The sequence below is a fragment of the Anastrepha ludens genome, chromosome 5 (assembly GCF_028408465.1).
Source record: "Anastrepha ludens isolate Willacy chromosome 5, idAnaLude1.1, whole genome shotgun sequence".
In the NCBI taxonomy this organism is placed as follows: domain Eukaryota; kingdom Metazoa; phylum Arthropoda; class Insecta; order Diptera; family Tephritidae; genus Anastrepha; species Anastrepha ludens.
The window spans coordinates 104,811,164-104,823,750 of NC_071501.1; the positions used below are offsets into that span (position 1 = coordinate 104,811,164).

At 37.1% G+C, this 12,587-nt stretch overlaps 1 protein-coding gene across 1 annotated transcript in view; it reads left to right on the forward strand.

Annotated features, from left to right (window-relative positions):
* Positions 1-10,038: 10,038 nt before the first annotated feature.
* The window catches only part of LOC128865240 (ATP-binding cassette sub-family G member 1), a 91,030-nt gene continuing 88,481 nt past the window's right edge, over positions 10,039-12,587 (forward strand). Inside the window, exon 1 of the mRNA XM_054105365.1 lies at positions 10,039-10,291. The gene's annotated coding sequence lies outside the window, so the exon portion shown is untranslated. The remainder of the gene's footprint in view (positions 10,292-12,587) is intronic.

The window sequence follows — 12,587 nt, forward strand, 5'->3', positions numbered from 1 at the left end:
CCGGTGATCAGCTGTAGCTCTTTTCCAAATGAATATTTTTACTAATACTAAGTCTTAAAATACAGTTAAAAGAAACATAAAATGTACACTAATTTTTAGATCAATAAATGTAAAAGTTTTCTCAGAAAAAGTTCTGGAAAATTTGCTGTTTTTCGGCCTTCTAACTGTATATAACCCCTTAAGGAATGCGTCTCGGGCGAAATTTACCGCCGATTTTTAAATCTAATTTTCTTCCTCCGTCTGTTAATGATTGTGACGTTGAGTATGGTGCGAATTCTGTTGACTTTCACTATATCTCATTATCTTCGGATGACGTTGCTAAGCGGATGTCTAAACTAAAGAAACTCTTTACAAACAGATGTCGATGACTTTGCGGCTGTTCTGCTTAAGAATTGTGTTTAATTTTTCTATCCTCTCCAGTTGATTTTTAACAGATCATCATCTACAGGTATTGAAGATATGACACAATATACAATATATTGAGATTTGTGAGACACCCAATTTCACACGCGTCACTTAATTTTTGTTAGTTTGTTAGGGGTTAGGCGAAGTCATCATGTTTCGACTTGACTTAAGCAAAATTTCAATAAAAAAAGGATGATTGTAAAAGTTATCGCTGTTTGTGTGGAGCCCGTTTCTCTAGAAGTCCCTTGCGGTGATCCTCACAAGCCCTTGGAGATTCATCTAAAATCAATCGGACAAGAGAAATTAGTTTTATTAATAGATAAACTTGTGCCTGATTGAAGTTTTTTTTCAAAATTAACAATATGGCGGCCCCAGGAAATATTTTTCAGATTTTCGAAAAAATCGAAATTCAGGCACGAGTCTTTTATGTTTTTCAAAAGCAGTATACATTTTATTGAAATCTACCAAGCCGTTTTTAAGTTACAGTGATCACCAGTTCAAAAAGAAAAACGCATTTAAAGTTTTGCTATCGGGCTCCGGAGCGCCCGAGCTCCCTTTGTTAATTGTTGAATAACTCGAAAAGTATTTGTCGGAATCACTTCACTTCAATTTTCACACAATATTTCTAAGATATCGTACTTTAAGGAAATGAAAAAGTTCCAATGTTTTGAAAATTGTGACTGCACCTATCCCCTCAATTTAAAAATTATAAATTTCCAAATCACAATATTTCAAAGCGATCCACGAAATATTTACAACCACGTAACTTCTCTTCCTTTTTGTTTTGTTTATTTAGAGTGATGACGTCATCGGTTGTCGAAATTGCAAAAAAATAAAGTAGTGATTTTCGGACGGCGTCACTTTCTGTATCCTGCACATCGTGGCGTAAGGACTAAATTCGCTAAATGCATATTTATTAAGAGAAAATTTTCAAATCGATTTTTCGAAGTTCGAACTCCAAAGGCCATGGCTCTACATTAATCTGTCAGTAAATTAATTTGCGCAATTGAAAAAAAAAAACATAATAATAAATTAGTGCTTGAGAGCAATTGGACTACTTTTGCTATTACAACATCACGGGAATGCTACCTTCAATTCAAATTAATTGAATGAATTAATGAACATTAATTTATTTAATTATTTATCGCTTAGATTTGTTCATACCGCCTCGCAATGGGTATGCAATGTATTATGTTACAGAATGCTGCACTTTTAAAATGAGAGAAATTGAACTTCACAATTAGATTTATAATACCGAACAGAACACAAAGAATTGCATGAAATATACAAACAACCTATTGCTATTCTTACCTTAATTTATTTTTTTCTTATTACTATTTACTTTTTTTTACTACAAATTAAACACTTATTGTAACAAAAGCACGCTTATTGCTACACTCAGCGAAAAAATTATACCGGACAATCGAAAAATCTCATAGAAAAACACGTACGAGGGACTAACTAATAAAAGTTTGAATTCAAATGAGGATACATTTTTATTTTTATTTTTATTTTTAATTTTACCTTTCATTATTTTTATCTTTTCCACATAATCGCCGTTAATTTCAATACTTTTTTTTGATCTGTTAATCCACTGCAGAAAAAAGTAAAGCATTTTTGCAGCTTCTCTTCATTGCTACCAAAGACTTTACCTCTATTTTTTTTTAATTTTCAGAAATAACCAGAAATGACAGGGCGCCAGATCCGCAGAATTTAGGGCGATGGACGAATTTCTTCAATGCCAGAAACCGCAAAGAAGTTATTTGTCATTTCAGTACTGTGAGCCGCCGCATTATCGTGGTGTAAGAAATAGCGCCGAAGCTCCTCGTTTTTCCTATTTTCAAGTAAATTTTTGAACACACAGTTTTGAGTATACCATTTGGCAGTTACTTACTGAGAAGAGTTATTGGAATAACAGCAAACATTTTTTGCTCTGGTGAAGTAAACCGAGTGTCATCACTTTTGTTGCTTCGCTTTCACAGGTGGATTTGTTCCTTTTGGGCTCCAAACCGCTGTTGTTCGACTTTTGGGTCATACTTAAAAAACCAAGCTTCGTCAAATGTTACGATCAAATTTTCTTAAAAAATATTGAGCGAAATTTAATCTAGCTTGTTTTAGACTCTCATTCAAAATTCGTGGAACCTATTGAGCACATTTCTTTGTACCCTATGATCAGGAAGTACCGAGAATGTTTAAATAAAAAAAAACAGAATTAAATTTCAGGCGTATTTATTTTATCTCGTGAAAAATATGACCCGTTTGAAGCAACACACATGTGCCAACGTTTAACCTAGAGATGGAGTGTCCGTTTTATATGCGTCACTGGCGGAAGTTCTATTGACATTGCATCAATTATTTTACGTTTTTTCGATTTTTGTACGATTTTTCTGAAATTCTATATGAAACATCGTAAGGCTATAACAAAACTAACGGCATTCGTAAATTTTTCAAAATAATGCCATCGACTTACCGAAATTTTGTTAGTCCCCCCATATATATTTGAGAATTAATTCATTATTTTATTTAATACAAAATATGTACATTTTCAAGAGAAAGATATGCCGTCGGATTTCTATATCTATAAAAAAAAAACAAATACGGGTTACTCTACCGAAAAAAATATGGTATACCGGGCAAAATACAAATACCCAAGTTTTTTAAACAAACAAATACTACTTCGTTAAAAAAATTTATTTGAGTAATACATTTTTCTTCTTTCTTACTAATCACCTCGATTACACATCTGTTCATGGAGCTAGCAAGTGTCTGGTGGAAAGAAATATCAAATCATTCGCATTCTTCCTAGACAATTGCGTGCTAAATTGGCTTCTCTTACCATATATTAGCTTGAAGTGTTATCGTTTCTTAAAAATATTTCAATCACCTCGTATAGATTGCCTTTGAATAAAACGAAACATCCAACTGCTGATACACAAATAAAAGGAAACAAAATGGAGCTACTTTTGACGCAAACGAATACTGCATTTATAAACTTATAATTGGCGTACACATATGTTGTTGTATGTTTCACTTCACTTCTCCTCCAAATTAAGGGGTGCGCCTTGATGTTGCTCCACAAATGGGGTACCTACAGTTGTATGCCATCTTCGAATGACAATTGGTTTTGTATGAGAATAGTTTTGGGGTTTGCCATTGCTGGTTCCTGCTTTTTGTCGGGTTGTTTGACGAGGGACGATGTTTCGCGCGCTGATTGGTGGATGTAATCAAGGTAACTTCGGCTGCTACGTCGTAGGGGAATATGCCCGCTCAATTCATCATATTCTTACACTAGTCCAATCAGTCGTTCTTCAGATGGCCACGACATAATGTGAGCAATACCTGCGTTGATTTTTTACCCGTTACAAGGTGATTAGAGGTAACGGGAGGAACTATTTTCAATAGGGGTTTTTTTGACAGATCTCACATGACTAATGTCAAACTAAATAGATAATTTTTTCAGTATTCATTGACATTTCACATTTCAGTATTCATTGACATTTCAACAACGTTTGCAAATCATTCAAATGTATCACGAAAATTGACGGTTCATCGCGCGCTCAGACCAACTTATGGTGTACATAACCGTTCTACCGAACGTACTATTCGGTAAATCATTGGCAAAAATTGAGTATAATCGACGATACTCGACCGATTATACTACGTACAGCCCGAAGTGAAGAGAATATTGTGGCTGTGAATGAGAGTTTAGCCGAATGCCCGGAAGAATTGATTCGGCGCCAATCTCAAAAACTTGGCCTATTTATGGCACTACTTACGATGACGATTTTACGCAAAAATCTTGGTTTGAAAAGGTATAAAATACAGCTAATCCAAGATTTGAAGCCGGCCGATATTCTAAAGCGTCATTATTTCAGTTGTTGGGCTTTTGAAAAACTCGCCGAAGATCCGCATTTTGGGGCCCGAATTTTTTTCAGCCCATTTTTCGATTAATGGCTACATCAATAAGCAAAATTGTCGTATTTGAGCTGAAGAGCAATCCGAAGCCATTCAATAACAGACAATACATCCATTGAAAACAACCGTTTAGTGCGCCTATGAGCTGGAGGAATCAACGGTCCATATTTGATAAACGACTTTTTGGTGTCGGAAATTGAAGCCCGTGATCTCCACAACATTTGGTTCCAACAAGACGGTGCTACTTGCCATACAGTCCGTGAAACAATGTTGTCGTTTCAGTGAGCAATTTATCTCTCGTCTTGGATCAGTGGATTGGCCACCAAATCGTGTGATATCACACTTGTGGACTTTTATTTGTGGGGGTACGTAAAGTTTTAAAGGTTTTATGGATAAACCAGCTTCTATTGAGGCATTGGAAGCCAACATAACTAGAGTTATTCACGAGATACCGACCGAAGTCCTCGAGAGAGTCATTCAAAATTGGCCAACATTTGAAAGGGATTATCAAACTCCGATACCTCCAAATTGATCACTCTCAATCTCAGTTTTGTTGTTACGTCGGCAAATTAGCTGATTCCTTCAAAATCGCTGAGAGCCTGTTAACAGTGTGATGTTGGCCTCACTCTCTGAATTGTCTCCTCCTTTTATGTAATGAAACCGTTAACATCAGCATTTGCTGCCTGTACTCACACATTACAGGTTTTTAGAAAGCGAAAGTGCTCAGAAACAGAGAATGGGGTTAAGGTGGCAAAATTCTACGCCTTTTTTCTAAACAGAATCTTGGTTACAAGGATATCTCTTTAGAAGAGCGTCTCGGTTCCTATCAAAGCCTATTAGCCTCAATCCATTTGTAGAGCCACTGGAAATGTAAGCACCCAAAAACCCCTCCCCTGAATACAAAAAATCGCCCCTGTTAATATTATATAATGTAAATAGAAAAACATATGGCAACGGAAACGGCAGTGAACCGAATTGACATTGACATTGAATCTGCAACACAATGGAATGTGATTCGAAAATACCGCTTCGAAAACATCCAATGCCGCATGTAAGTATGTATGTAAGTCTGTTTTGTGTTTGAGATCGAAATGCCAGTTTTAATTTTTTTATTAACTTTTTGAAACTGGTTATTTACATGTGTACATATAAATCGTTGTCGCTTTCGCTTTTAGTCGAGCATTCTTATGTAATTTACTTATGCAAGCATCTGTGTGCTGAACTGCAGAAGCGAGCAAATTTATGATCATTATTTCATATTGTAATAAACATTAATTATATATCCATTTGCTTGTACTTACCGTAAACGTGAATAAAATTATAGTGCGCGGTTGTGATTTTCCAGTTAGTATCAACTCTTGCCCCTGCTATAGGAAATGATGTTTCACGGGTCCGTTTGTTCCTTGAGTCAATGAAAAGGAGGTTTGTCCTTCGACTTTAAAATCTTTTGTGTGCTATTACAATCCTTTACTTTTTATTTTCATGTCATTATTATAATAATGAAATAAGCAGGAATGTGGCATTATTATTAAGATGGCTAAACTTTAGGGATAGGAGTTAAATTTAATTTTAATATAATATTTGCAGATTTATTTCGTTCTGTTTATGTTTGTCAATCTGATACCGGAATAGAAAATAAATGCTTTAACAGCTAACGAACATTTAAAGGTTTCCAGCTCTCATTTAATGATGTATTCGGGGGCCTTTTGGCCTTGACAAAAGACCAAGCTCGTGAAGAATATGGCTTCCCTTCTATATTATTAAAAAACTGTCCTACATCGTTCCCTTCTATATTATTAAAAAACTGTCCAACCGTTTACAAATATCTTTAATAAATCGATGGCTTCTGATGAATTTTTACATAATTTTCGGGCGTGCAAAATTATCGCCCGATCTGCAAAATCTCTAGTATAACTAAACTCTTTGGAAAACTGGTTCGTCATTTGATTCTCTTCCAAATTTCAGATCTCATATAGCCTTATCAGCAAGGCTTTTTGTCAAGGGTAGATCCACTACTACAAATTTAAATTTATTCGCAAATTAACAATTTGAAATAAAACAATTTGAAACAGGCCAACAATGCGATGCCATATTCACCGACTTTTTGAAGCCATTTGATAGAGTCAGCCATATAGTATCCTATTAAAAAAACGGGTTCAATAGGTCTTCACCCTAGCTTACTTGAGTGGTTTGCATCTTATCTCACAGATAGAACTCAATTCGATCGCATAAACAATGCCATCAAAGTTACCACAGGTGAGCCTCAAGGTAGCCATTTCGGGCCACTATTGCTCTGAAGGAATTCTCCATTTTCCAACAAATTAAAGCTGGGATCCCACAAGACAGCATATTAGGTCTAATAAAAAAAATAAATAAATAATTGGCGCGTACAATTCTGTTAGGTGTTTGGCCGAACTCCTCCTCCTATTTGTGGTGTGCGTCTTGGTGTTGTTCCACAAATGGAGGGACCTACAGTTTCAAGCCCACGCCGAACGGCAGATATTTTTATGAGGAGCTTTTTTCATGGCAGAAATACACTCGGAGGTTTGCCATTGCCTGTCGAGGGACGACCGCTATTAGAAAAATGTTTTTTTATTAATTTTCCTTTCACCGAGATTCGAACCAACGACCTCTCTGTGAATTCCGAATGGTAATCACGCACCAACCCATTCTAATACTGTACCTAATTATTGCACACAAACTGCCAATCACAAATGGTGTTCTAACCGGTACTTTTGCTATTATGACGCAAGCAGCAGATCCCACAGAAGCCTCTTCTCAGCACGAAATCGGCACAAATAAAATCTCCAAATGGCGTGAAAAAAGCCATGTCTTTGCCGAACGAAAGACCTCGGTTTGATATTTCGAAATATGTATTTGCTGTTAAACCGTAAATCGCGCTCCCAATGGACAACAAGCGTATCTAACATATGGCAACATAGCATCAAATTGAAATTAGGAAATTCTGCAACGTTCCCAATCCAAGACCCAACGCACCTTGGTAAACGCTCCGTGGTACGTGACGAATGCCCAAATTCATTCCGACTTAAAATTCCCTTTAATAAAAGAGGAAATAAAAAATGTTACCAACAAATCGGAATCGTCTTCAATCACATCCAAATGAACTGACCTATACCCTCATGTCACCATTGCGAATCTTTTTAAGGTTGAAAAAGAAAAGTCGGATCCTGCTATAGGTAGATAGGGAGGTAAATGGTTGAAGTACCACTCTGGCACTCCTCAAGTAGCACTAAAGCGCTATTTCGATACCATTATGAGACCTCCAACAGGAAGATATCTACAGCCAGTAAGAGCTGTTGATATAATGCAGAAGATTGATGGGATTGGCGCACTGCCTCATCCTGTAGAAGAAAGGAGCACCCAGCCAACTTAATCGTCTAGCTGCTGAAACTGGTCATTTATAGAGAAGGTGCTCAACTGTCTCCTTCTTTAAAAGGTCCTCCCTGCTTCTGCAGTGGGGGTTAAATGGTAACTCTAGCTCTTCCGCGTGAGTGTCGATCGTCCAGTGACCGATAAACACAGCTACGAGTTTAGAAATTGAATGGCGTGGAGTCCCCAAGACTTTCTGAGTCCTCCGTATATTGTACTGGGGCCAAAGGGTTTTCGAAATAGCACATGAAGAAATGAAGCTCCATCTTTTCTGCGCTTTCTTGAGAAATAATTTGGCAGTTCGTCTTTAACAACTAAAGCGTTTTTCAGTAAGAGCGCTTCAACTTTTTTTTTGAATAAAACACAAATGGTTTGACTTTTTTAACTAATTTTTTTTTATTATCGAGTTTGAACATATATATTTAAGTATGAAATTCGATTTTTTTTGCATGACCACCGCGTGCACGTTTTACGAAGTCGAATCGTTGAACCCAATTTTCGACCACTCTTTTGCATAAATCGGCCGAAATTCCAGCAATTTCGCGTTCAATATTGGCTCTGAGCTCACAAATCGTCGCCGGCTTGGTACTGTAGACCAATGACTTCACATAACCCCAAAGAAAATAGTCTAGAGGCGTCAAATCACACGAGCGCGGCGGCCATTCGACCGGTCCATTTCTGGAAATAATGCGCTCATCGAACTTACTCTTCAACAAATCAATTGTAGCGTGTGCTGTGTGGCTTGTGGCCTCGTCCTGTTGAAACCACATGTCGTCTAAGTCCATACCATTCAATTGCGGCCAAAAATAATCATTTATCATGTCGCGGTATCGATTTCCATTCACAGTAACGTTGCGATCGATCTCGTCAACGAAAAAATATGGGCCAATTACGCCGCCGGCATGTAAACCGCACCAAACAGTGATTTTTTCGGGATGCAACGGTGCCTCATGAATCACGTGTGGATTGCTTTCTGCCCAGTAACGCATATTTTGCTTGTTGACAAAGCCATTGAGCCAAAAGTGAGCTTCATCACTGAAGATGATTTTTTGGAAAATTTATAAATTTTCATAAAAAATTTGCACGATTATTTTCATAAAAAATTTGCACAATTTGCAATCGTTGCTCAAGTGTGTAGCGTTCCATGATGAAATGTATACTAATGAAGTTTACAAATGACAAGCGAAAAGTAAAAAATATTGCGTCGTTCGCCCTCCCTATTGGAAAAAAGTAGAAGCGCACCTATTGAAAAACGCTATATTAGGGGGTGTCCATGACCGAGTAGGAGGTCTCTAAGACAAATTCAGTTCCCTTCTTGACAAGCTCATAAGCAATTTCATTTCCTTCTTTGTTCCTATGTCCTGGAAACCAGATCAGAGTAATATTACCTGCACACCCAAGAGATGTGATCTCCTCCTTACAGGAGTTGACTAATTTGGTTCTGCGCCATGGCGTCGTCAGAGCCTTGATCGCGGATTGACTATCGCAGAAAATGTTAATATCTCCCACGCTCCCACGTTCCCTAAGCAATTTGCGTGCCTGCAGGATCGCAAGGACTTCTGCCTGAAAAACGCTATTTGTATTCAACAGTTTAATTATTTATTTTATTTTAATTCTATGAATTATAAGAATAGACAGAATACAAAATTAAAAAAAAAACAAAATATTAATTAATTCGAATTTAATTTCGAAAAATATAAAATGTCTAGATTTCAGAAAAGCATTACCTATATCAGTTGGAAAAATTAACTTTAAATTAAAAAAAAAAACGAAAAAAAGAGTTTCTCACCCTTGGTGAAGTCGCAGACGGCATCGGAGTCTATTAGTTAATAAAAAATATGGCATATTAAATATGCAAAAATATAATATTATAACTCCTAATCACATATTCATGATAGCGTCTGCATTTTGTTTACATACAAAGAAAACATATATGTAGTCATAATCTTTTAAACTTAGACAGAAGCCGCACAATGGCCGGTTCAATTTCTTGTTCTCAAATCCGGTTGGCGAGTCTGCGCTCGCAATCTCTGACTGGGGATTCCTGAACTTAAATCTCGGCTGCCAGTTGATTGTTAAGCGAATTATTCGCATGTACAAATATTCATAACTACATATTTACTATATACATACATATATTATATTTATCGTGTTGTTGGTATTCATAACTACACAAATTGCTTTGTTGTTTTTGCGCTACTCATTTTCTACAATCAAATAATTGTAAACCGAACTGTCGCGACGTTGATGGCTAGCTGCTGTGTCTTAGGTATAGTATTCAGCTTGTTGTTCTCTGGCATATTGCTTTTTTAGCGGTTAACTAAAAATCTTAGAAGTCAGTCGGCTAACGCCATTGGAATAACGCGGAACTATTAACTACTATAGTTCGAGAACTCGGAAGTAATTTCTATCTTCTGTACCAATTTTCCAGTGTTCTTCTGACTTGATTGAAAAATTGTGCGATTTTTCAAATGTAATGAAATGTAAAGTATCCTGCAGTTCATGATTGGTGTGTCATACATAAGTATAAAGCAAAGAAGGGAAAGGATCTGCAAATTTGATAAGGCGCCGAAATTTTAATGTGAGCACACTGAATTATTAATTTTTATGGAATTTTTTTTTTATTTTGCGAAGAAAGTAAGTAAACTAGTGCACAACGTTTTTCGAATATGTCCTTCGGAGGTGACCTAAAAGTTTGAGATAAAACCCAAATTTGCACAAATAATCGGAGAAGTAGCTCAGTTTAACCGTCCAAATTAAGATTGCAGAGCTTTTTATGTTTTTGGGAGCATAAATAAAAAACGAAAGCACTTTCGTTTTTAAATTTACATTTATTTAAATTTACATAAATTTATGCAATTCAGTTTTGTAAAGTACAGGCTCCGGCACTCGAAGTGTAACCAATTAAAAAGGCCATATATTTAGTTTGGAAAATTACTTTAATTCAATTCAAAGTAAAAAATTTGTGAAAATAATGCAAAATTATAAATAAAATAAAAAAATAAATAAAAATAAAAAAAAATTAAAAAAAAATATGGCCACCTTTTGCCTTGACTTGAGACGGTCCAGAAACGAATCGCAAGCTGCCTGAATGTGACTTGCAGGTGTTTTGGCCCACTCGCGGACAATGGCTTTTTTCAGCGCCTTGAGACTGGTGAATTTTTAGTTCGGACCTTGCACTCCAAAATGGCCCAAAGAGAGTAATTAGTTGGATTCGCGTCGAATTTGGCAGCCATTGTGTGGACGTTCGGAACGTTGTTTTTTAGCCATACATGGTGCACTCGAGCTTTGGGAGACGGTCCCGAGTCCTGTTTAAACGTCCATGGTCTGCCACCAAAATGTTTGTCTGCCCTTGGCTTCAAAGCAACCTCCAGAATACTTGCCGATATTTCGCATTTACCAGGCTCGATGAAATCGATTTTAGAGCGCCCATCTGCGGTTATAGCGGCATAGCTGGTGACGGATACTGCCTCCTGGTGACCAATCGATGACTCAAGTTCTCGTATGGACGGTCGGTCAAATAAACCCTATCGTGTTGGGAGTTTAGAAATGGCCGAATTAGAGACATTTTTTCTACCGTGCATCAACTGCGCGAGCAGTGGGAAGATGGTTACACTTCGCGTGTATTGCTTATCGCTAGTCACTACTTTCGTCTATAATTCAGGAAATTTTTGGATTCCTTTTCGAATTCCTACCCGGGTTTTGAGGTAGTCCATAAAAAGAGTCGAATTTCAATTTCATTAAAAGAACGGTAGCGGTGGCTAGTCAAATTTCTCTACATGGTTCCAAATCACTACTAATCGGAAGGTGTCTGATGGATACTACGGCTAGTCTAGCACCTTTCATTTGAGTGTTTTCAAATACAAGCACAACATTTTCATGCTGGAATATCACTCCATCGTGCCTTGCCTGGGATTTAAAAAATAATAATAAAAATAATCATACATTTCCGTTAGGTGTTTGGCCGAGCTCTTCTTCCTATTCGTGGTGTGCGGCTTGGTGTTGTTCCGCAACTGTAGGTCCAGTTTTAAGCAGATTCCGAACGGCAAATGGTTTTTCATGAGGAGCTTTTTTATGACAGAAATACACTCGTAGGTTTGCCATTGCCTGCTGAGGAGCGACCGCAATTAGAAAACACTTTTATCGGCTACTTAACGTTTTTCTCTAACTGCTCCTCTCAAGTGCATCGGTTACAATCGGTACCTATTCGCAGTTATGGTTTCATCTTGTTCGTCTAGCGTAGAATAGATGGAATAGCCTTCATTTTACCGAATATAGAACAAACCAACTGCTTTTCATGGTGATAGCAGTAGCACCAACACAAAACTAGAGCTTTGCTTTTGGCTATTAGATCGTCAAAGTCAAGGCGCTTTCATTAAAGGTGGGGTCAGCCTGTGAACAGCTTTGGAATAATTAAGAACTCGATTTGCCTGTATTGCTTAGAGGAGGCGGACAGCACTGAGCGCTTTGTAAGTGTCCTGCCTTTGCTAGAGCACGGCTACGAATTTTGGATTCCGACGTCATGAGAATGCGTAATATTTGTTCTCTCAAACTGGAGGATATTTTCAGATTTGCTAAAGAATCTGCTAAAGAAATTCTCCAGGGTCTAGCTTTCTCTGTCTCTGACTTTATTCTATTCTATCTCTTTCTTTTTGTTACTTCTCTCCTTACCTCCTTGACTATCTATCTCTTTTACTTTCCAGAGCTTTAAATACAGTGGGCGTTTTAGCCTGAGTGTTTTAGGAGATACGAAATCTCTCGTTGCCTCTTTGCTCGACTTTTTTCAAATTTCATTTAATTTTTCAAGGAATAGGTTTATTTTTAATGCCATTAATATTTGGTTTTTTGCAGCAAAAAAAGAAACAGGGTTAGATTGT